At 41.9% G+C, this 26,982-nt stretch overlaps 1 protein-coding gene across 5 annotated transcripts in view; it reads left to right on the top strand.

Moving 5' to 3' along the window:
• Positions 1-26,982, top strand: part of ZNF516 (zinc finger protein 516) — a 120,699-nt gene that overhangs the window by 26,962 nt on the left and 66,755 nt on the right. The gene's annotated exons all lie outside the window — the stretch shown is intronic.

Raw genomic sequence — 26,982 nt, 5'->3', positions numbered from 1 at the left:
CGCTACACCCCCAGGTTCGGACTCACAGACTGGCTCGAACCTACCAACCACGTGTAACACTGCCTAATCCACCCTAAACCTCAGGATGCCCACTTTTTCCTCCATCTACCCCCCGATTTAACCTGGCCATTCCCCGCTGCTGTGAAACGGGAAAATCATCTAACCTAACCAAATTTCAGGGAGGGACAACTGACAGGTAAGTTTAGGTTCAGTTAAAATGGCCACTTCATAAGATGGCCGGTATAAATACTCCCATTGTGGCTCTGCCCCACCCAGCATGCTAGCTGTCACTAAAACTTCCTGTTGCTGTTATGCCTACCTCCTGGCTTTGTCAAGGCCTATTCCTCTAGCTGTGTCATTTTCCATATGCATTCTTTTTAGAATTATCATAAACAAGTGACCGGCTTACACTATGCAGGGTAAGAGCCCTGCTTTCTTACCAGTGAGCACCAGCTATCAGTCATTTTATTTTTTTATGAATTTTGTTTTGATAGAGGGTGTGTGTGTGCTCGTATTGATATCTTTATTATGGCAAGATCAAATGTTTGTATATTAGAGAGCCTGTGCATTTAAAAACTACAGACTATATAATGGGTGTGTTAAAAAAAACATTTTGAACTAAAAAAAAATATATATATAATTTTTATTATTATTATTAGCACTTACAAAGTGGCAACATATTCCACAGTACTTTACAATTCGACATTTGAGGATACATTTGAGTGTGATTTTTGATTACAGTGACTTGGCAAGTTTTGACCATTCCTGATGCACACCAAGCGGCAAATGTAATTTTCTTGACGATGTTGTTTTTCAACAACTATGGCATCCGAAAAGATTGTTTAGGAAGTCACTTAGTTTCTTTAGCATAGTTTTTGCGTAGCACTTATAAAAAAAAAAAAAAAAAGATAGTTAGTTAGTCCAAGATAAAGTACTGTGAGAGGAACTTACAGGAAAATAATATATCCGTGTACATATTTTGTAACCCCCCTTGCAGTGTCTCATTGAAGAGAAGAATGCCCAAATGGGAAATAGAGTAGCCTATATAACAACTATTGTGTGGATGTATTAAATAAAATAAATAAAAAATATATATCTCGCATAGATGAACGAAATGGCCACTTCTCAATTTATCAGTTTGTCATCATGTAAGTTAGGCAAGAAAAAAATAAAATGAAGCTCCAATCTAAGTTTTCTGCTGTGGGTGCAAATCATCTTTATCATGCATCTAATGTCACCCTTTTTAGTGGGATACAACATTAGCCAATACTGGTGAATATATGCAATTCAACAATTTTGTCATTATGTTTCAGATGCAATTTTACATCACATCACAAGCACAATTCCTATTGCAAAGTGTATACTATTAAATATGTTTACAATGAGATAATGGCTTTAATTAACTCCTGATAAGTATGGTATCATCTAAACCATGAACTTATTGTCAATAAAGCGAGAATAAGTTAATCCTTTATCTAAAGTTTGTATTGCTCTATGTCATTCATTTAAAAATAAAAAAAAATGCTGTATTTATCTAACAAGATTGTATTCACTGTGGCGATATTTAGTGAGATCCTAGGGGGTACTGTTTTACACGTGGGACATCGCTGAATACAAATATGTGTATTTTATTGCAGTAAAAGCAAACCGTATTATGACATTCACTGTTAAAATGCAATGTAGAACAAAAAAAAACACATTTCTTATTTTTCCCCTTTTTTTATGTTTTATTCATATTAAATTATGTTGCATAGCTAAATATTTGATGTTAAATGAAAACCCTGTTTCCCATGAATAACATGATCTATAATAAGTGTAGGTGCATTTAATATGAACAGACATATAGTAAAATTCCAGGTTTTGTTTACATTTTGTTTTGATCACAATGTGTACATTTGGCTCAGTCCTTAAAGGGTTAAAGACCCATTACTTTATTATTGTTGTGGAGTTCTGTTATTCACTCAGATACACCAACAACATAAAGATCCTATAAAAGGACATTAGTTCCGAAAAGAGGGACAGAGGGATTTGGAGCAAAATTAGGGACTGTACCTCTGGAATAGAGACACTTGGTTAGTATGACGGCAGCATGTTGCTCATACAAAATCTAGCCTTCTACTCCAAAGAAGTTAGACAGTACTATCCTTAGAGCTCTCCAAAGGAAAAAAACTATAGGAGTGGTAGGGATCTTATTGTTTTGCATGTGCAGTTGATACATTCTCTATCCCTCTTTTGCGGTTTTCTAAAACGCCTTAATGCCAGCAATCTGGCAAAGGGACATATTGGGTCAGTAAATTCGTTGTGGCTGCATTCTGTGGCAACAGATGGTTCATTGACTCTTTTGCTGCTTCCGGTACATTTATACAATTGTGAGAAGGAAATATTGCATCACAGGACTTACAGGATTATTTACTAATGTAAGATTTGCTTGGAATTCATGGTAAATTCAAAATGAATTTCAGAATGTTCACTACCACTGCTTTCTGCCCCTACTCCGCTGATGATCAGTAGTGACTGTTTTCCTCCTGGTATTTTACAGGCCCCATCCACATACGATGGGGCTTTTCTTAAGGCCTTGGCAGCTATAGTTGTTCAGTTGTTAGATTTAATTAAAGTTATCAGCTACTGGCTGCTCACTGTTTAGTAGACACACCACTACCACATCACAATGGGTGCAAACGGGACATGTTATTGTATTGATCACCGTAGCTTTATTTTAATTTTTTTTACGTTTTAATGTGGCGACTAGTTGGGCAAGGTTGTGTTGTTTTTCTAATTTATTTTTTCTAAACTATATTCCTGCTTGTGCTGCCTTTGGGCAAATAGTACTTTAAAACTATCGTGTACTTTCAAAAAGCAGGTGAGAGATAATTTGCAAATGTGCAGCCTGCTAAATTAGTGGCCAAATGTTCAAAATGATTTCAGGAAATATTACTTTTACAGAAAGGGTAATGGACGCATGGAATAGCATTCCAGCTGAAGTGGTAGAGGTTAACGCAGTGAAGAAATTTAGGCGTGTGTGTGATAGGCATAAGGCCAGAGACTAATGAAAGTATTTAGAAAATTGGGCAGACTAGATGGGCCAAACCGTTCTTATCTGTCTTCGCATTCTATGCGTTATGTTAATGCTGGATGCGTTGGTCGATTTAGTTTAAAAATGGTGCTTGTTAAATGTTCCAGATCCTATACATCCTATACATCTGCCTGTTGCTGTAAATATAGTTTGGTTTTTCGAATTCCCGTTGGAATTGAGAATTACCATTTCCACCAGATTTTGCCTGTCAAAACAACATTCTTTCGTAAATAAACCCTTGAACAAACTACCATGATTTGTAGTGAATTGAAACTGTAAAAAGTAGAACAGAATTACAGAATTGGAAAAGTTCTCCAGCTTTGCTTTATATGCAATTAGGTTTTCAATTGACTGTTAACACTGGTGTAAATAAACTATAAATGTAGTTAATGGTCAGTAAGCAGAAAATGCATAGACGACCTTAAAGTGAAACTTCATTTTAGAGAAGTGTATTTGGTGCCCTAACCTTTTTTTGGAATAGTTTAAAGTATTGCTGTTTCTGAGAAACTGTGATGTTTACGTTTGTTTGAAACAACTCAATTTGTTTTCAAAGGTCACCATGTTTGGTGTCCTCATGCACTGGGTGACGCAGAATGTCGCTGATGCATTGGATTCAGTGAATCGGCAGGATGTGCATGCTAGTAGTCCTTTAAAACTTGCCTATGAGAAGCTTTAGATAGCACGAAGATCATCAGTATTGATGGTCCTAAAAGTTGTGGAGCTTGTGTATTGTTGTGGTTAGGGAGTGGGGAGATTTTGAATATAAAATCGTAAGGAACTTAAAATGAGCACCGACTATTTCATAACGGTTATGTGTAGAATTGAACATCTCCTAATTTTGTCTTTACGGTTGGCTGATTACTTCTATCAAATAATAATGGCCTACGTTTTGCAAAATGCTTTTGTTTCTAAGAAGAATTGTATTTGTAGAATGAACATAATTCTTGGCATGTCATACTCCTCTTTACAATTAATTGGTGTGTCTCATAAATGCTCCTCTTCGTAAAATATGTGAAATCAGCAGATTGCCACTCCCATGGATTACTGCACTCGCATCACACCAGAGGAAGAATGAGAATGTTCTGTGATTTAACACACAAATAGGAGTTTTGCGTGTGTGTATGGGGTGACTCTTTATATTAAGTACCAGTTAAAAAAAATGAAACTTCATCAGCTCTTAAAGTGACTCATCCAAATTTGTTTAATAAACCCATTTAAAGGGAACAGCACCTCTACGTAAATAGTGTTCACGTGAATTTATCAATTTTACAATTAGCCAGCTTGTATTATTTGTTTTGGTTTTTCTTTTGCTTCCAGAATTTTTTGCAATCAGCAGTGCATTTTAAGCAATATAAATGTATTTGGATGAGCTAAAATTCCCTGCCCCACAGAGAAAGGTAACCGGAAACAAAACGTGCCTTGGTTTATAGATTTAAAAAAACAAAATGTTTTTACATATTTTGTTGATTCTGGTAATTATCATAATGCGGTTAACTCTAAATTATTGGAAGTTGTATTTACAACTTGGTCATCCAGTTATAATAAACACGTGTAAAGAGAGTGGACAGTTTAAGTTCCAATGTTTATGTAGCCATTTGGCTACATGTAAGAGGCCTACCATGTAATTTTGTCACTTTATCCTTACCACCATAACTTCTAGAAATTGTCCTTTCTCATGAGAACCAAAAGGACTGTATTGTGGTCAGTAAGTAGACATTTGTCAAATGCCTATCAGTGCAGAGCATTCTGGGACAGTCGCATACCTTCTTACTTTCATCCACTGGAAGTCAGGACAGGTGGACCGTGTCCTTAGGGGGCATTACCAGTGTCACTGACCGGCAGTCTGATCCCCATGTATTCGGATCCGGAATGTGCTGCTGAAGCTGCATGGTCCTAGTACTGGCTGCACAATGCAAGTCTCTAATTATGTGCTTGTGCTGTGCTTCCCGGGAACAGCTTCCTTGTGTCCACAGATGCATGAGACCAGGGAACAAAAGTGGGTTGGCGAGACAGCACCCCAAAATTTGAACCGTGCCTCATATAACTGGACAGTTGTGATTCATGCAGTAGTATAAATGTTTAAAGCGTATTTCCAGACCTCTAAACCACTTTAGCTTGCTGAAAAGCTTTGTGTGAAGAGTGTCTTCTTTTTTCATTTTGCAAAAATTGCATATTACAAAAGATATTGACACTTTAAAAAAATAAATAAACCTAGTTTACTCAACATTTCTATGTACTTCACTATCCATTTTCTCAATTTTTTCATGCACAGATTTTAAGGGAATGTTTTGTCCATGCGAAAATAAAAAAAATTAAAAATCTATTCTGAACAAAATACTCCGTGGAAGTGTAAAGAAACCTTGAAATAACAAAAGCTCCTCTTTAGTCCAGAGTGAACATAGGTCAGGCCATTGTGCAATGCATTGAGGATTGCATAAAGGTTAATTATTTTTACAAAAACCTACAGGTTATGTAATAAAACAGGCAGATATGCTTTCAACCATAGTAAGCCTAGAGCATTCAGTTTATCATCGTCTGAGTGCTTAGGACATTTTTTTTTTTTTTTTTGTGAAAATTCAAGTATTCCTTCATCCATTGACAGAGTAACCATTTTTAATGCTTGAGCTGTGTCTAGTGTTGAATGGCTGTCAGACCCAGGTAATGGTCTCATACTGCTGACTCCAGCAGACTTTGATTGTAATGGGTTTACTTAGGCACAGAAATAGAGAACGCTTTTGAAAAGTGAGTCAACTTCACATACCACATTTTAACTGAAACCGTAATGTTCATGCAGAAAGTGTAAATAAAACATGTGGCTATGTAATGAAATCATTTGTCTAATAAAATCAATTTATAATAGAAATTGGCCTCTCATTTGTACTACACATTCCTACTAATACAGTATTTTTTTTTTTTTAATCTACATGTCTAAGGGACTAAAGCAGTTGTCTAATCTATTTGCCTCTCGTTATAAGCTACTCATCCTGCGCCACAAAATAAATTCAATTGGAAATATTTAGATCCCTGCCTAGAGCCCTAGGCATAGTGCCTGAGCCTGTGGCCTGTCTATTCTCTCCCTCTGTTCCCCACTGTAGTGTGATGTGTGTGCATGGGTTGTGTACTTGCTCACTGCAATAAGTGTGTGTTTAAGTGCAGGCTTTATGTAGTAAAGTATGTATGTTGTGTACTGCTTACATAGTGTGTGTGTGTGTGTTGTATGCTGGCTCTGTATTGTAGAGGTGTGTTTTTGTGTATAATGGTGACCCTTGCTGCAGGGAGGGGGGCATGATCCCTGGTGATCCTGCAGAGGTAAAAAATCCCTTGTGTTCTGTGGGTTTATTTTCTGCCTGGTGGTACAATGAGGAAGGGGGAGAGTGGTGGGGATAACTTTGCCTGGACTAGAAGTTAAAGTAAACTTCCTGCCTGTTACCCGGAACCAGGGCTGCCATCAGAAATTGTGGGGCCCCTAACACAGCTCAAGGTCTGGGCCCCCGTGTGCCTGCCTCCAAGCCCCGCCTCCAAATCCCGCCCACAGGAATACACACACACACAGACACAAAAGGACACAGAAAGATACACACATACTAACAGACACACACACATATAGACACATATACAGATACACACACACACACATATAGACACATATACAGATACACACACACAGATAGATACATACACACTGACAGACATACACACTGACACACACACAGATACACACACACACACACACACACACAGACATACAGACATACACACTGACATACACACACCTCATTTATCAGCCACCCTCCTCTTACCTTTAAGTTGCAGGAGGGTGGCTGGGGATGATGGGAGTGAGCGGATGCCTCTCCTCTCCTCTTTTTCCTCTCCCTCCGCTCTCCTCCCGCGTGCAGTAAGCTGGGAGGAAGTGACCGGACGTCACTTCCTCCCAGCAGCCCTTGCGGTGCTGCCCCATTTTAAAAAAAATTTATTTAAAGGGGCCCGGTCGCGAAATCCCCCGGCCACAGCGCTGACCGGGCCCCTGAAGATATAGGGCCCATCGGGTGGCCCTACATGCTTGGGCCACCTGATGGGCCCCGGTGCAGATGCACCTGCGGCAGTTTTGCCGCTCCACATGGGGCCCGGGCGTCCGGGCCCGTGACAACCATCATGGTTGTCACCCCCTGATGGCGGCCCTGCCCAGAACTGTGTGTCCCAGGCATTGGCCAATATAAATTCCAGATCCCTGTTCCAATATGCTCACTGCACTTTTGCAATTTCTGGATGTTTTATTTTAAATTATCTATGCTGGAGCAATTTGTGGCTCCAGAACTTCCTGCTGACACTAAACTTTCTGAAGTATGTTATTTGTACACCTTACCCCAGAGGTATTGAGCATTCTCTTAGCTGTTGGGATACAACTCCCATAACATTTCCAGTCTAACAGTCGGGTGACTGCTTAATTTTTTTACTGTATATCTACTGTTTCCCTAGAAAAATATCTTGTATTCCTTTAAAGGAGCATTAAAGAGTCATGAACACAAACATGTATTCCTGATCCTAAAGGGTTAAAACCACCATCTAGCCACCCTGGTCCCCTCATGCCTCCCTAAATATAGTAAAATATTACTTGTAATTAAGTCTGCAGCTTCTTACTTTGTCACTGTTTCCTTTAGACCTGCCTGCTGACATCATCAGAAGTGGTAGCCTGATCCAATCACAATGCTTCCCCATAGGATTGGCTGAGACTGACAAGGAGCAGATCAGGGGCAGAGCCAGCAAAATTCAAACTCCGCCCTGGCCAATCAGCATCTCCTCATAGAGATGAATTGAATCAATGAATCTCTATGAGGAAAGTTCAGTGTCTGCATGCAGAGAGGGTGGAGATACTGAATGTTTGGATGCATTTTAGGCAGCCATAACCCAGGAAGGATCTCTAACCGCTATCTGAGGAGTGGACAGTGAAGTTATCACTAGGCTGTAATGTAAACACTGCATTTTCTCTGAAAAGACAGTGTTTATAGCAAAAAGCCTGAAGGTAATGATTTTACTCACCAGAAGAAATTCAATAAGCTGTAGTTGTTCTGGTGACTATAGTGTCCCTATAAACCAGTCTACTTTTGGCGAACAGAAGGATTTTATCTATTTTAAATTAAATCCTGGGAGCATTGATCCTGGGCTAGTCCCTAATCTCTCAATAAGTGTCCTTTGACTGTCCTTTGACTGTAGTGTAATCTTGCTTGTGTGTATATATGCATGTCTGTGTATTAATGGGAATTGAGAATTGTTAAGGTAATTGCAAATTCCAATGTGAACATTTCACTTTGTGAAAGTCGTTATTGTCCCTCTTTTAATCCCACATAACTGCCCCATAATCACATCATTTTCACTAAACCACCCCAAAAGACAAGTCCTATAATAATACAAATATTAAACATAACTTGATATAGTTTAATGGTATAAGAACATGTTTATTTTAATCATCCTCAATGCTGACACCTTTTTGGAAAGACTAGGTGGAAATATATTTAGAAAATGGTCTCCCTGTGATCACAATTGCTTGAAACGATCAATAAAACTCTTCGCTGAACCTAGTTGTTATTTGATTACCCCCTTAAATCCTATCTCCCCGGATAGCCTGGGTCTGAGCGCCCAACATATCCGAAAAGCACTCGGATCCCACAAACACAACCGAAACGCCACTGGGCTATAGTTTAGACCGACCGCACACAAGGCACTTGCCCAAAAAGGTTCCATGAAATCAGGCTGTGCGGTCGGTCTATTTCTGGAGTATAAACTACTTGAAAAACCAATACAAAACTGTTTGTGCGTACATTCGTGAGGTGTATCTTTGTCGGAAATTTGCTCCTCGTGAACGCCACTCTATTCATCTGAATCCCCACGAATATAACGGAAGGTGAAAGTCCCACGCTGTTGAGTGTCCGATTTTTAGTCCCAAACACCGCTGTCTCTGTTCTTATCTAAAGATGGCCACCACCACGTGTTCGCACATATGAACGGCGGCTACCCAGCCGACCGATTGGAACGTTCATGTAATTGCGGTTTAAGGAGGTGCTTGAACAGGGGTTATTGGGGTTAACAAGCGGCACACTCCACATATGGGTCGCCTGCCGTTCGGTACTTTGTTCGGTTGTCGAACAAGACCGTGGTAGTAGGCCAGGAGAATTTTTACCGAACGGCCAGGCGAACAGGGGAAAATCACGATAATCCAATAACAGGGTGGTCTGTCCCACACAGGTACTGCAAGCACAAACATAGGAGACAACCGGGAGAAAAAGACCCGGACAGCCCAGAGCTGGAATAAGAGTACTGTCCCAGGACCCATTCCGCTACAATAACTTTTCTTTATTTAAGATCATTTGGAGTTTTAGATGAGAATACATAGTCCTATAGTCCTGTTGTAAGAAATTATTGTGCAATTTATTAAGGGTGTTTAGCAAAACTAGTACCGTAAACCTAAATAAAAAAAAAAAAACAAAGCAAATAGAAAAACTGTGCAAAACCTATATAGTTCTAGCTGTGCTAGGTTTTTGTTTGTAGTTTTAAGGTCACGTTACTGAGACAATCTTTCTCATTGCTCTCCTTGACTGGAAGTAACGTGACCGTGTTTATTTTGGTTGCCAGTATGCCATTGCAGTAGTGGCAGAGAGAGGTTTGCTGTAGTTGCCAGGAACATTGAGTCCGCTGAGTGCTGCATCTGCTGTAGACTGTGGTGTTTTCGGAAATATACCAATCTGATACTTGCTTTTGATTACCCAAACCATGTGCCTTTTTTTTTTTTTTTTTAAATACTTTGCGTGTGACTATCTTAGACTATATTTTGTTGTTTGATTCTCAATTGACCACAGTTTGATGTTTTAGGTATAAATCCCTTTTTATGACTTTTTTTTTTCCCCCAGCTGTTTAAGTCACTAGCTAAAGATGTTTTTATTTTATTTTACCACAACGACTTTAAAGATACAAAGTCTGTAGTTTTAGTATACAATTAGACAGTCGTGTGCACGGTATAGATCTGTGCTCGAAAGGTCCACTAGACATTGGTGAGTAAAAATTAAGCTCTGGCATATATAAAGTCATCCCTGGTGAGTGTGTCATGGGTCCTCCAGGCTTGCAGTGGCGAGTAGTTTTTCCAGTCGGACTAGAAGTGTAGGACTTAAAATGTTATTCTCTGAAGATTATTGGTTCATGTGTGCAGGGCCGGCCTTAGGCATTTAGACGCCCTGTGCGAAAAATCTTCACAGCGCCCCCCCCCCCGTCATCCATGTATGCTATGTTTGTGTTGTCTGTGTATGTGATAGTAGGTATGATGACTGTGTGTGATATGTATGCTATGTGTGATATTTGTAATGGGTGTATTAACAGTGTGTGATATGCGTGTATTGGTTGTATGTGACACACACACACACACACAGGAAGACATCCACACACACACACAGGCAGACAGTCATACACACACACACAGAGTCAGACGGCCATACACACACACAGGAAGACATCCACACACACACACAGGCAGACAGTCAGTCATACACACAGACACAGACAGTAATACACACAGACACAGACAGTAATACACACAGACACACACAGAGGCAGACAGTAATACACACAGACACACACAGACACACACAGAGGCAGACAGTCATACACACAGACAAACACGCAGACAGCCATACACACAGAGGCAGTCATACACACAGACACACACACAGAGGCAGACAGTAATACACACAGACACACAGTGGCAGACAGTCATATACACACACACACACACACACACACACAGGCAGACAGTCTCACACACACAGACACACACAGGCAGACAGTCAGTCATACACACAGACACAGACAGTAATACACACAGACACACAGAGGCAGACAGTAATACACACACAGTCATACACACAGACACACACAGAGGCAGACAGTCATACACACACACACAGACACACACAGGCAGACAGTCATACACACACACACACAGACACACACAGAGGCAGACAGTCATACACACACACACAGACACACACAGGCAGACAGTCATACACACACACACACACACAGGCAGACAGTCATACACACACACACAGACACACACAGGCAGACAGTCATACACACACACACACACAGGCAGACAGTCATACACACAGACAAACACGCAGACAGCCATACACACAGAGGCAGACAGCCATACACACAGAGGCAGTCATACACACAGACACACACACAGAGGCAGACAGTAATACACACAGACACACAGTGGCAGACAGTCATATACACACACACACACACACACACACACAGGCAGACAGTCTCACACACACAGACACACACAGGCAGACAGTCAGTCATACACACAGACACAGACAGTAATACACACAGACACACAGAGGCAGACAGTAATACACACACAGTCATACACACAGACACACACAGAGGCAGACAGTCATACACACACACACAGACACACACAGGCAGACAGTCATACACACACACACAGACACACACAGGCAGACAGTCATACACACACACACACACACACACACAGGCAGACAGTCATACACACAGACAAACACGCACACACAGGCAGACAGTCATACACACAGACAAACACGCAGACAGACACACAGACAGACACACACACAGAGGCAGACAGTAATACACACAGACACACAGTGGCAGACAGTCATATACACACACAGACACACACAGGCAGACAGTCTCACACACACAGACACACACAGGCAGACAGTCAGTCATACACACAGACACAGACAGTAATACACACACAGTCATACACACAGACACACACAGAGGCAGACAGTCATACACACACACACACAGACACACACAGGCAGACAGTCATACACACACACACACACACACACACAGGCAGACAGTCATACACACACACACACACACACACACAGGCAGACAGTCATACACACAGAGGCAGACAGTCATACACACACAGACAGTAATACACACAGGCAGAGAGTCACACTCACATGACAAGCACACAGTTACCTGTGGAGTTCATTGTGGAGGCAGTGCAGCTCCTGGTGACTGTTTGGTGGGGAAGCAGGGACTCCTTCCTGCTTCCCCTGCAGCAGTTTTCCGGCGCTTTTAGCTCCGCCCCCGCCGCACGGTAAGCTCCGCCCCCGCTGCAAATTTGGAAAAAAAAAAAAAAAAATTTTTTTTTTTTTTTTTTTTTTTTTTAAATCCCAGCCAGCTGTGCGGCCGCACGGCGCCCCCTGCTACATGGCGCCCTGTGCGGCCGCACAGCTCGCACACCCCTAAGGCCGGCCCTGCATGTGTGACTGACACAATAATGTGTAACAAATTGGTATATTTGGATTTTCATTTACATTTTACACCCTCATATAACAGTGCCTGGACAAAGGCTTTCAATGACCACCTTTTAGACTGTTGCTTAGAATTGTACCTATACATCTGCATAGTAGCAAGGAAACTATTCACCCCGGGGGGAAAAGGATTGCTATATTTTTATTGAACTATTTCAACAGAGTGAGTCAAGCTCATATCACATTGCTAGCCTGTTTGAAAAAAAAAAAAATAGATACAAACTCTTCCTATCTCTGATCCAACCCCAGATCCTCCTGCTTTGAAGTCGGCCAATGGGGGACTAGATGCCCATGCACGGTTAATGCCACACCCATAGGGAAGCATTGCCTCAATTCTAGACACCAGACATCCTCATTTCAAGCATCACATCAAACTTTGTGAAACTACACAAAGCGCCTCTAGTGGTTGTCTGGTAGATATTAGAGGCAATCTTAACCCTGCAATGAGATGAAGTGGTCTGGGTGCCTAGTCCCTTTAAACGGTGATCTATTTTGTTTCTGTACTAATTTAGAGAACTTGTAGAGTATGATTTGGTATTAACAAACTAAAATAAAATTACCAACTCAATACCTGTAAGGTGCAACATGTAATCTGATAGAGTACTATATAAAGTACATATATTTTAAAAATCTTTTTCTGTTTTGCAAAGAACGTGCTCCATGAATCCCCTTCTAACAAGCTGGTAGGTTTTTAGTTCAAAGAATGAACACTGGTGTAGACCTAGTTAGATTATACAACATTGTTTTGTGCCAGGCACCAGTTGCATCCCCAGCATATGTGACGCGTGACAACACAGAACTTAGTGGGGGGAACCTTGAATGTGCCCTTGACTCTCTGTGATGTTTAACCATTTAATATAAAAGGGTTGAAGTAACCTTTTAAGTAAATCTATGTTTAAAGCTACAGTCCAGACATGCATTCATATTAGAATTAAATGTAAGCTAAATTAAAATTCAATGACCATGAATATCTTTGCTCAGTTTCCATTTTCGGTATGTATCAGACTTCCAAAACCAAGAGTAATTATTAAGGTATCTGAATGCACAGCACTTCTGCTAACATCAGCACAATTGCATAAGTACTGCGTATAACTGTGTGCTTTCCGTGGGAAAGCATTGCCAGTTGTTGAGTACGTGGGTCACACTCGATGAAGGTGGCACATGTGTGCAGTGGTTCACACACCGTTTGGTAAGGGAGAGCAATAATTGATATTGTAAACGCCACTTCCTGATTGCTGCAGAACTAGCAGTAGCACAAGAAGAAAACCATTTTTTTCCACTGCATGATATGAACAGTAATTTAAAGGAACACTATAGCGTTCGGAATACGAGCCTGTATTCCTGACGCTATAGTCTTAATATACTTTAGGTCCCCTGCACCTGTGAGGGTCTATGTCCTGCCATCCCACCTCCTTGGTTGAGATTATCAAGACTGATGATCGCACCCAATTAAATCTTCACATATGTGCAGCAATGTGCAGCAAAATGCAGCACTGCGCCAATCAAAAGCTCCCTAGGAGAGTAATTTGGTCTATAACAGACTTTTAAACGGTTACAGCTGCAGAAGTGCCTCTAGTGGCTGTCTGGAAGACTTCCACTAGAGGTGTGGTAACCATAAATATGGAAGCATTGCAGTTTCTACAAAACTGCAGTGTTTTGCATTGCAGAGTTAAAACTACAGGTCCTGTGCACCCAGATCTCTTAAAGGGACACTGTAAGCACCCAGACCACTTCAGCTCATTGATCTTTGTATTCCTTGCACTATAGTATCCCTTTAATTGAGATGAAGTGCTCTTGTTGCCCTTAGTTGTCCTTTAAGAAATGCTATAAATATTTGATTCAAGTTAATATTTTTAAAATGGTTTAGTCAATATATTACAAGTTCTACATGCTGTCAATGTGCATGTTTTGTGTTTGTGAATTTTTCTTCTCCTATAGCTCTCTGTGCCTTCTATCTTGTTAGTGTTTTATCTGCAAGGAAATAATGCAGTAGTTGATGTGTATAGATGTTATAGATATTTGAAATGCCTGTTTTGTACTCGGATGCGTTTGTTGTATACTTACTTTAACCAATGTAGTAATTCTGTCGCTCATTGATGAACCTGTAAAAGTGCCAGATAAGAATTTCTAAGGACCAGCATTAAGAGCACGCTGTTATGTACAGACAGATACATGGATTGAAATATTAACACCATTGTAGAACCCTGGTTCTATGCCTGTTCTCCATAATTTTATATATTTGTATTAATTACAGTGTAGTAAATTGCTCTCCAATCTCCAGCTAATTAACATGATGCAAGCAACAATGGTCTGCCTTTTCTGTTGCATCATCTCAAGCACCTGTAGAGGTACACCACACCTACACAAATTACTGGAGGGATCCCAATGCCAGCTGGTTTTGTGTGTAAGTGTCTGTTTGTATGTACTCGGATTATTTCAGAGGAAAATTATAATTTTAAATATACTGTACAGTAAGTGATTAAAAGTGACACAGCATGATGCAGCATACCTGAGATTAGTGGGAGTTACACTGCTGGGGAGCTCTGCCACTGCTACCATCAAATCAATTTCAGTCCATATACTTTAAGTGATATACTTGGAGGGTAGATAGATTAGCACTGTCTGGCTCCATAGGCCCACTCTCAACATAACACTAATGGGAAAGGGGCCAAATGGAGGACAGCAGCTGCTGTCTGGGAGTGAAACTACCATTGATCTCTCAGGCTGGGGCATGCATGTCCCGGTACTGCATTGAGATTAAAGGAACCCTGGCCCAACACTGAATTGAAAGAGAAAAAAAACCATGTAATATAAAAGATTGTTGCTGAAGTATTTTTTATTATGGAAAATTGCCAATTTGAAGTTCTGGAGGCATTCATGAACCACCTGATCCCAAGTCTCGTGGTTAATTTTGACTTCTCCAGAACACAGTAATGGCATTATTTTCCCATCTTATGTGCTGCACTGTTCTGTCGGTCTTTCTCGCTCAGCACACACATGTAAAGTGTAGAAATGCATTTATTAGTAGCAATCTGCAAGTAACATGCAAGCCAGATGTCATCTTGTTTTCTTTGACCTTGACACAAGTCATTCCAGTCTAGCAAAAAAAAATTCTGTTAGCTAGTTTTAGGTGTGGAACTTGCCCTGGGTTGATTGAATCCAGTGATCTGCCTTAAGTACTTTTGTGAAATTTGCATTGTAATAATTTAATTATTAGTTTTTTTTTTTTTGTTTTTTTTTTTTAAACTTTGGTAAACAAGTAGATTTTTTTTTTTCTGCTGTTGGCCTCCTGCTGAGACTCGTAATAATATGTATCTTATAGCTTCCAGTGCACAGCGACACATTTGTGTAAGAACAAGTTTTGTGACATGCACATGGGAGTGTGTTGCTCGTCTTTATTCTAGAGTTCTTTCCTGGGAAATGATTTCTAATTCATGGCAGCTGCAGTTTCCCTCCAGGGCCTTAACTACTGAACAGCAATAATTATGTGACGATCAATCAATTAGAAAACGTATGGAAAAGGATTTAAAAAAAAAAAAAAAAAAAAAAGCTTTTAAAAAGCAAAACAGCAATCCCACCAGAGTACGCCATTCCCTGTAACTTCAGATGCCTGAAAAGATGAGTCTGTGTCCTAATCATCTGCTATTTACAAAAGCGAATGAACAACTGCAGTGCATTTCAAGATATGCCGAGCATTTTATGTCTCAGAAGCTATTCTGTTTATAACAGTATGCAATGTCTTGGTGCCTTAAATATATTTGGTATGCATATGCCTTAAAAGGGAATGTAAGGTGATCTGTATGGTTGTGTTTTCTAAACCAGCCTTGCTCTTCTGCATAATAAATCTAGTCATTTTATTTATGGTTTACATGTAACCCATAGCTATTAAATGGGCAACCTAAGCACTGGAAGCATAGTAGTTGTGTAACCATGTAAATGCCATAGTGCTTTGTAACAGGTTTATTTTAAAAGGAACGTTACAACTTTATAAATAAATGCTGACATTATTCTCTTTCACATGCATTTTAGACTTTAGAAGAATTTGATCCTGTTATGCGCGTGCACACACACACTAATTTTAATGTAACTGTAGAACTTATTTTTGGTAAATTATTGGTCATTGGAGAGACAGTTGTCTGACTTAGAATATTTATTTAAATAACAAAAACAAAAAAACAAGCAAACCAAAAATGTTACATACACAGATTTTCCCTGGAAAACCTTGAGTTAAACACAACTCTTTTGGATAAGCACAGGAAAGCTAATCCATAGAGCCTGGTATTTGTCTAGCCTTGGTGTATGTATATGTACAATTAGTCTGCGTATGTGCATTATTTTTTTTTTTTAAGTATATAAACATACTCTCGTATTAAAATTAGTTTTTATTGTATGTTGTAAACTGAGCTAAAACGTGAATTATCACAGTCATTGTGTATCTGCTTGTTTTTTTTAACCCCTTAAGGACCAAACTTCTGGAATAAAAGGGGATCATGACATGTCACACATGTCATGTGTCCTTAAGGGGTTAAAGAGCTAACAAATATATCATGCAGCTGTGTACAATGAAAGGGCACACCTTCAACTGTCACACTGTTTGCTTAAAGAAAAAAAAGTGCAGAAATGAATTCACCTTTTTGGGAAAGCATTACAGCTATTACAGAAAACTAGCCATGTTTTGATTAAATTGCAAACCTTTTTAAGTAACCCTGATACCGGAGAAACTGACGGAAGCCAAGCACAGAGAGATGGACACAGGTTTCTTCAGGAAGGAAGAGATTCTTTATTGGATCACCGATCGGGACTCAGAGGGACTAGCGTCACCAAAATACAGCAAAGTCTGAGTACTGAATACATAGAGTACATTCCTTATATAGCACTGTAGCTCCTCCCACAATTAACTACACCCACACATACCCTTAACCTATTTAATAAATAGAGTCTAAACTCATCCATCCGGTCTAACCACGTGGCTCATCTGATACAAAGGAGAGGGACGCGTAATTCCAGTTCTTACATTCCTGCACCTGGTCAGTACAGTGATAACAGTATCTTAGCTACGTGTAATTAACTAACTGATACTACAAACACATATACATACATATGCCTTGTGGCAATCTTAGCCTGCTAAACTTGTATTTTACTGGAATTACATCACATTCCCCCCTTTGATGCCTCTGATATTTCACAATTACTTGAGGCATCACTTAACCTTGGTTTGCATATACCTCAGGTTACCATGAACCAGACCAGACTTATCTTATGATGTGAATCTTTTAACACTCATCTTCCTGCATTGGTTCTCCTTGATCTAGAGCCTTATACTTATATATCGCCATTATCTGTGCAGCAGCCTTCCTCTCTGCTATACTTCCTATCAGGCTTTGCACAGACCTAACTACTAAGGGTATAAGACACGGTAGGAGTAGACACAACAGTAAAATCAGTAGGACTCCACCTACCACTGCCTTAAGCCCTCCAAACCACTCATACCAGCTACCAAACCAACTACTTGGATTGTACCCTTTCCATACCTGAGTAGGCACATGCACTAGTTTAACCATATGGCTAGTAAGCTCAGCTATTGCTTGCCCTTCGTCATCTATTTGAAGACAGCAATTGCTCAGGTTAAACTTCCCACATACACCTCCCTCTACTGCCAAAAGGTAATCCAAGGCTAATCTATTTTGGTACACTGCTGTCCTCATCCTGGTATTATGCTTCGCTAGAAGATTGAGTGCTTGTGAGGTCTCATTAGTAATAATCTCAACCACCGCCTGTAATCTTATAATACGGTTGAGCATATAAATTGGGGTTCTATAACCAAAGGTACCATCTTCTGCCCACGTGGCTGGCCCATAATAATCTATGATACGCTGGGGAGGCCATTCATTATCTTCCCAGGTGCCTATCTCTAAGGGTCCCCTTTTCTTCCTATGATTCACATCATACACTTTAACACCTAAAGTCTCACCTGTTTCAATCGGTAACAAGAAGAAGGATGGTTTGAGCATACCCAACACACATGCCCCTTCCCAGTCCTGTGGCAACTCCGAATAGGCTTTCTTACCACAGATCCAGTACAAATTTGCTGGGGCTCTCCAGGTAGATGTGATGGATAAATCAAACCACACATCCTTTAAACTGGCATATCTAGCAAACGGGTTAGATGGTTCTGAGACATTTGAAGCCGACCACCAAGTTGTATTTTTAGTATCATCATCATAAGCTTTTTGCCCTAGACAAGTTAATTCTCCTACAGAAGTATTATACATTATTCCTTTCCTTGCTATGCAAACATAACCTATGATGGAGGTCTTTAATCTCCACTCAGATTTACCTCTAACACTCAAATGATAATCGGCTTGTGTAGATATTAGTTGGTCAACTGCCTCAGAACCGGACATTACCTCCTTTGCTTCCCAAGGCCATTGGTCTCCCATGTTAGTACCTCCACACACATAGCAGTTGGTAACATTAAGACTACCGGCAATACTTTCAGCTAGGTCAATGAACAGGTTTTTAGCGTTATGGGGGATCTTATTATCTATACTCATCTCTTCATAAAAGGAATGGTATACTTGATGAGTCTGGGAGGATACCGTATCAGTCTCTATTCCTATAAACAATAATGTCCCAGGATCTAAACCCGTCCCGTATATCTGAAACCCAAATAAATTTCCATACTTATCTAGGAACTTGTCGGGGTTATTAATAAGTATATGGACTGGGTTGCATTCCATAGACTTACAATAAGGGCTAGTCGGCAACTTAGTCACTATCATGTCTTTATCTACTGTCTGTCCCCAAGTCGCCCACCCCACACAAGACCAATATGGACAAAAGTTATAGTCTTTATTTGGGCATCTAGGACTCACATATTTATTTTTACTACTGGGACAAATATATTTATCATTAGACCCATACGTCCTCTCCCATCTAAGATCCCCACATACATTCCACGGTTTTCTACCACTTGATATCGCCTTACATGCATCAAATAGCAGAACACCCGAAGAATGTACGGATTCTAACACCGTCTTATTAATTAGGGTCCCCTGAGGATCTCCATTCCTGAGAGTCAACCAAATTGTACGAGGTTGATACTCTGGACTGAAGCACTTAGGTTCTCCTACTCCTAAATGGCACACACTATAGTCTATATTTAGGTATCTACATCTTGATACCTCTCCTTTACATTCGTATTGTGAATGCCAAATTAGGGTTTGGGAAATATGGTTACCTGTTCTCGTAGTCTTAATGCATACCTCACAGCTAGGAGTGTCGGTACCTCTACCTTCCTGAATATAAAAACACATATAAATAAACACAATCAAAAGCACATCTTTCGCCGTCATCCTCAGTCTTCGTCCGTGCGATGGAACCTCAGCTTCCAGGATGTGAGGGCTGCAGGGAATGGAGTTCTGCTCGTCTTCACAGGTGTCCCTTCGAGACTTTCCTGGCTTATACACTATGTGTTGGTAAGCGGACAGGCTTTATTATGGCCTTCTCACTCACACCTGTAACAATAAAATTTGTAATCCACAATAATTCCTCGTTACTCCGACTGAGTAGTGCGTTTCAACCGGATCTTGCAGGGATTCTCTGGATCTGCTGTAATTTGCCAAGAATCGACTGCTGCTGGTTTAACCCTGGAGTGATGTATCCACGGAGTTACTTCGGCTACTTTTATCGCTGTAGGGGTAGACAAAAGAACAACATAAGGACCTCTCCACTTGGGCCCTAACGGTACATTATTCCACTCTTTAATCCACACTTGGTCTCCTGGATGATAACTATGAACAGGGGGATAAATATTCACAGGTAATCTATCTTGTACCCATTTCTGTACCTCCTCCATAGTCTTACCCAACTCTACAACCTGCTGCCGGGTAATTCCTTCTCCCAACTGACTCAAGTCCCCCCTTAAGTTACCAAGTACGGGAGGTGGTCGCCCATACATGATTTCAAAAGGAGAGAGGCCCATCCTTCTGGTAGGGGTACTGCGGATTCGCAATAAAGCTATGGGTAAGAGAACGTTCCACTTAAGTTGGGTTTCCTGACACATTTTAGCCAACTGGTTCTTTATAGTTCTATTCATTCTCTCTACCTTACCAGAACTCTGGGGTCTATATGCAGTATGAAGCCTCCACTTTATACCAAGCATATGAGTCAGTTGTTGTAGGCACTGATGAACAAAAGCTGGACCATTGTCCGATCCTATAGAACAGGGTAGTCCATATCGGGGTATTATTTCTCGTAGCAGGAATCTTACAACTTCTCCTGCTTTCTCTGTACGAGTAGGACATGCTTCTACCCAGCCTGAATAGGTGCACACAATTACCAACAGGTAACGATGTCCACCCGATTTAGGCATTACTGTAAAGTCTATTTGTAGATCGGACATGGGGAGTCCCCCCATAAACTGGACTCCTGGTGGCTTTACTGGTCCTTGTCTTGCATTATTCTTAGCACACGTTACACATCTGCGTACAATGGCCTGAGTCAAGTTGGACAATCTTGGTATGTAGAAATGTTTCCTGAGAGATTCTTCAGTACTGTCTCTCCCAGAATGTGTCCCGTTGTGATAATTTTGGACAATTTCTACCGCTAGTGATGCTGGTATGACTATTCTTCCATCTTCTAGCTGATACCACTTGTTCTCCAAATACTTTCCCGGTTCAGTCTTTAACCACTCCTCTTCTTGAGCTGTATAAACTGGAGTCCATTGGGACAGTGGAGTTGGTATAAGAGCAGCTATATGCCCCACATACTCCTGTCTTCCTGATTCAGCAGCACGCTTAGCTGCACTATCTGCCATCCGATTTCCCTTGGTTACATCACCATCTCCTCTCAGATGCGCTCGACAATGTATGATACCGACTTCTTTCGGCTCCCACACTGCTTCCAATAGTTGTAGGATTTCAGCTGCGTACTTGATTTCTTTGCCTTCTGAATTCAGTAGTCCTCTTTCTTTATACAAAGCTCCGTGGGCATGAGTGGTTAAAAACGCATACTTAGAGTCCGTATAGATATTTACTCTTAAACCTTCAGCCAATTGTAACGCTCGTGTTAGTGCTATTAATTCTGCCTTTTGTGCTGATGTTTCTTTCGCCAGTGGCCGAGCTTCTATCACCTTGTCTATTGTTGTCACTGCATATCCTGCATAGCGGATCCCTTCTTTCACATAACTACTGCCGTCGGTGTAATATTGAACATCGGGGTTCTGGATGGGAAAATCACGAAGATCTGGTCTACTTGAAAATACTTCATCCATTACTTCCAAACAATCATGTTGACTTTCAGTAGGTTGCGGCAAAAGGGTAGCTGGATTTAAGGTGTTTACAGTCTCTAAATGCACTCTTGGGTTTTCACACAACATTGCTTGATACTTGGTCATACGGCTGTTACTAAACCAATGATTTCCTTTGTAATCCAACAACGTCTGTACTGCATGTGGGACTCGTACATAAAGTTCTTGACCCAGAGTGAGTTTATCGGCTTCAGCTACTAGCAGGGCGGCTGCAGCTACGGCTCTTAGACAAGGTGGAAGTCCGCTGGCCACTGCATCCAGTTGCTTAGACATGTAGGCAACAGGTCTTTGCCATGATCCCAAGTACTGTGTCAATACTCCCACAGCCATTCTTCTTTGCTCGTGTACATATAAGTAGAATGGTCGTGTGTGATCAGGTAGACCTAATGCTGGGGCACTCATCAAAGCCTTCTTCACATCTTCAAATGCCGTTTGCTGTTCTTGGGTCCATAAGAAGGGGTCGTGCTCTGTACCTTTGATGGCTGCGTACAGAGGTTTTGCCAGTATCGCATAGCTGGGAATCCATATCCTACAGAAGCCTGCTGCCCCCAAGAATTCTCGCACTTGTCTTCTATTCTTGGGTATTGGTATTTGGCAGACAGCTTCTTTTCTCTCTGGCCCCATAATCCTTTGACCTTCAGAGATATGGAATCCCAGATACTTGACAGTTGGCAAACACAACTGAGCCTTCTTCCTGGACACCTTGTATCCTGCCTTCCAGAGAATATGTAGTAGATCGTGCGTTGCTTGCTGACATTTTTCTTTTGTAACTGCTGCTATCAACAAGTCATCTACATATTGTAACAATACACATTCTCCTGGGATAGACTCGAAATCCAGTAGATCTTGACTTAGAGCTGAACCAAATAGGGTAGGTGAATTTTTAAACCCTTGGGGCAGTCTTGTCCAAGTCATTTGGCGTTTTGAGCCCGTTACAGCGTTCTCCCATTGGAAAGCGAAAATACATTGGCTTTCTGCGGCAATTCGGAGGCAAAAGAAGGCATCTTTGAGATCTAAGACTGTGAAGTAAGTAGCCCCGCCCGGAATTAAAGCAAGCAGGTTATATGGATTGGGTACAACTGGATGTATGCTAACAACCGCATCATTGACTGCTCTTAAGTCCTGTACAGGTCGATACTCATCTGTACCGGGCTTTTGAACAGGCAGCAATGGGGTGTTCCAGGGGGAAGTACAGAATTTTAGGATACCATACCGTATGAACTTATCCAGATAGGATTGGATGTTCTTCTTAGCCTTCTGCGGAATGTGATATTGTCTTAGGCTCACTGGATAAACCCCATGTTTCAGTTCAATTTTTATTGGTGGAATATTGCGGGCCAGTCCTGGTGGGTTGTTCTCTGCCCAAACTCCTGGTATGTTAAACAATGTCTCATCACTCCTAGGGTTTTGGCTAGTCAACACTGTATAAAGTCGCCACTCTTCTTCCTTTGGTACGGATAAAGTCATAATACCTGAAGGTCCATTAAACTTTAAGGATGTTGTTCCATTTGGTAGGAACGTAATCTGCGCTTGTAATTTTGATAGCATATCACGTCCCAGCAATTGGACTGGACATTCAGGCATATAAAGGAATTGGTGTTTTACTACGTGGCCTCCCAATGTACAGAGTCGACTTTTAAGAACCGGTTTTTCAGCACTTCTTCCAGTTGCTCCTATCACAGTAATAGTCCTTCCAGATGGAGGAGCAACTAGATTAGTCACCACTGAATGTTCAGCACCAGTGTCGATCATGAACGCACTCCTTTTCCCCCCTATTGATACATCGACCATAGGCTCCGCTCGACCAAGGGGGATGGAGCCCGGTCGGTATCAATAGTCCTCCATGACAGTGTCAGCCAATCCTACAAAGTCCCTACCTTCTCTATCGCGGGACCTTTGCGCTGCTGGAATATACCTGTCTTCCCTAACACTTCCTCTGTTCCCATTACTCCCTCTATAACCATTACTCCCTCCGGGGCCTCCTCTACCTCTCGCTCTACCTCTAAAGTTTCCGTAGCCTGCCCTGGGTTGGTCTCTCTCGTACTGCTCTCTTTGCGGACATTCGTTCCTCCAATGCCCTTCTTCCTTGCAATACGCGCATTGATCCCTACTCAAAGGCTCCCTACTCCATCTATTATTGCCTCTATCTGGGCCCCGTTTATCTACGCCTGCGATCGCTACCGCTAGCATATCAGCCTTTTTACGCATCTTGCGCTCTTCCTCTTTCTTACTTTCTGTATCCCTGTTCATATAGACCTTATTTGCTACCTCCATTAGTTGGGTGATGGACATACCTGCAAACCCTTCTAACTTTTGTAGCTTGCGCTTAATATCTCCGTATGCTTGGCTGACAAAGGCGGAGTTAACCATTCGGGAATTGTCTGCGTCTTCCGGATTAAAGGGGGTATACAAGCGGTATGCCTCCAATAATCGGTCATAAAAGACACTGGGCGCTTCATCGCTTTTCTGGATCACCTCAACTGTCTTCGACATGTTAATGGCTTTCTTTCCTCCGGCTTTCATGCCAGCAATTATAGCGTCTCTATAGGCTCTGAGTTGAACCATATCAGCACCATTTACGTTCCAATCGGGATCGGTGTTGGGATAGTGTGTCGCGGCCCATGCTGCTGGATTGGCTTGGTTCAAAGCACGGGCTCTATCCTCTAATGCTTTAATGGCTGCTTGATTTATTCTTGTCCTTTCCTCATTGTTAAATAAAGTCATTAGTAACTGCTGGCAATCAGCCCATGTCGGATTATGCGTCTGTACTATTGAGGTGAACAGATCAGTCATAGCTTGTGGTTTCTCAGTATACGAGGAATTATGGGTCTTCCAGTTTAAAAGATCGGTTGTGGTAAATGGGACATATACGAAGACTGGGTCAGCGTGTGCCATTTGACCTGCGGCATCGATATAAGCTGACCCGGGATTCAGACGAAGAGGCATCTGATAGTGCTTTAATTGTTGGGCACCAGTCAACTGTCGGGTTTGGATGGGGCTACGTAGAGAGGCGTCAGTCATGGGTTCCGGTCGGGGAGAGATAGGGTATGGGGATGTGGGAGGTCGGTTTTGGGAAAAGGTCGTAAATAAAACACTTCGAGCCGAGCTAGATGAAGCTTGACCGGAAGTCTGAAGTGGCGCCAAATCAGGATATTCGTTTCTAATGGGGGTGGATTCTGGTTCCGGAAGGGGAGATTTAGTACGAGGGGGGGTGGATCCTGTACTGGAGGAGGAAGCGGAAGTGGATGAGGGTAATGAGGGGAGGGGTGCAGGACTTCCTGCGTTTGCGTCACTTCTTCTTAACGGAAAGTAAGGGGGCGGCAAAGGGATCTCGGACTCAGGGGGCGTGTCCAAAATGGGCCTAACACCAGTCCTAGTGGACGAGCAAGTCCTAGCTACCATGAGGCGACACTGCTCCTCGTGGCATGTCTGGAGCCATTTTGGCGAGTCATTTACGGCCTGTCTCCAACAGTCAATATAAGGAAACTGGCCGTAAAGTTCAGGCCTACCCGATACAGCCACGTGTAAGCGCTGTACCAGAGTTGGATCCAAACTGCCACGTGGCGGCCATGCCGCAACCAAAGTAGGCCACTCCCTAGTACACAAAGTGACCAAACGTACAGGAGACATCTTTACCCCAAAATCACAAACTTTGAATCCCTTTTTAAAATTCTTAACCATACATCCTAAGGGATCCGGAATCGTTGACTGCGACGCACCCATACTTAACAATGGAACGTCGTCGACAACGAATACTATACACGCGTACTATTCAACAGTCACACCCGTTTCCTCTGGCAACAGCACCACGTGGTACGGTTACCAAGTGAAACGTACACAATAACAATAAACACTCAGGGAATTCCCGTACACACACAGCTGTTACACCAGTCACTATATAATCAATATTATGCCCTTTGGCGTAACTATACAGTCACCCACGCTATAATTCTCTATATACGAATTACCCGTCTATAACACACCCCAGTAACATCGTCTTTTACAAATAGCGGTTACAGTACGGTTAGCATAGGTCAAAGCACAAGTTAAGGTCACAATACAATTATTAGTGGTTATGGTGTTAAACATGCAATGGACGACAATGATTAGTACTTATTATATAATGTCAGTAAATATACAGGGTTATGGTACCGTGCACTATAATACAGCAACACACTATTAACACTCTCGCTAGACGGCTGAGCTCGCGCTATCTAACAAGATATACACTTTACTAAAACAATCGTTAACACATTTACAATTCCCAACTAAACTATTGGCCAGTACCTTGAATGGACTACCTAAAACTATATACACCCGTTTTGGTTAGCCACACTGCCCAATCACCACATATATAGCGAGCTAGAGAACCGAATTTACACAGGCGCCTCTTAGTCGCACTATCAAAAGTCTAGTGGGTTCCAAATTTACACGCCTTCCCACTTAGCCCAGATAGGATGAGAACTAGCGAACCGAATTTACACAGGCGCCGCTTAGTCTCCCGGTCCCTCCGACCTAGCGAACGTAATATACACCCTAGAACGCTAGTCTAGACAAGACACCGGTGTCCGGCTAGGGCTATTTACACCAGGACCCCGCCTGACTAACCAAATCAAACGGTCTGACTAAAGAGCGTTCGATCGAGCGGTGCGCCTTCGCTCCTTCCCTCCGACAGAGGGGGCAGATACACAGATTCAAAACCCCTTTGGGCCTACCGCACAATCGGTATACCCCTAGTGGGTCCTGCCGTCTAAAACAGCAGTTGTCTTACCTCCTCGTTCCTGAACCTGAGTTCACACTCATCGACGGGGACACCCCAGCACTTCTCACGTAGAGGCCGATGATCTCCTGGACAACAGACCAGTGGCGCCGAGACGAAGGGAGGTCCACGCAGAAGTTCAGGGGTGCAGCCGTAGAGAACGTGGGCAAAGATAGACCGTCTCACGCCTCTGCCTCTCAGCTACCGTTGAACGATGAGCTTCCCGGCCAATGCACCAAATGATACCGGAGAAACTGACGGAAGCCAAGCACAGAGAGATGGACACAGGTTTCTTCAGGAAGGAAGAGATTCTTTATTGGATCACCGATCGGGACTCAGAGGGACTAGCGTCACCAAAATACAGCAAAGTCTGAGTACTGAATACATAGAGTACATTCCTTATATAGCACTGTAGCTCCTCCCACAATTAACTACACCCACACATACCCTTAACCTATTTAATAAATAGAGT

The sequence above is a fragment of the Pelobates fuscus genome, chromosome 4 (assembly GCF_036172605.1).
Source record: "Pelobates fuscus isolate aPelFus1 chromosome 4, aPelFus1.pri, whole genome shotgun sequence".
Taxonomy (NCBI): domain Eukaryota; kingdom Metazoa; phylum Chordata; class Amphibia; order Anura; family Pelobatidae; genus Pelobates; species Pelobates fuscus.
Note: the sequence above shows the minus strand (reverse complement) of the source record. Positions and strands in the feature narration are given on the sequence as shown.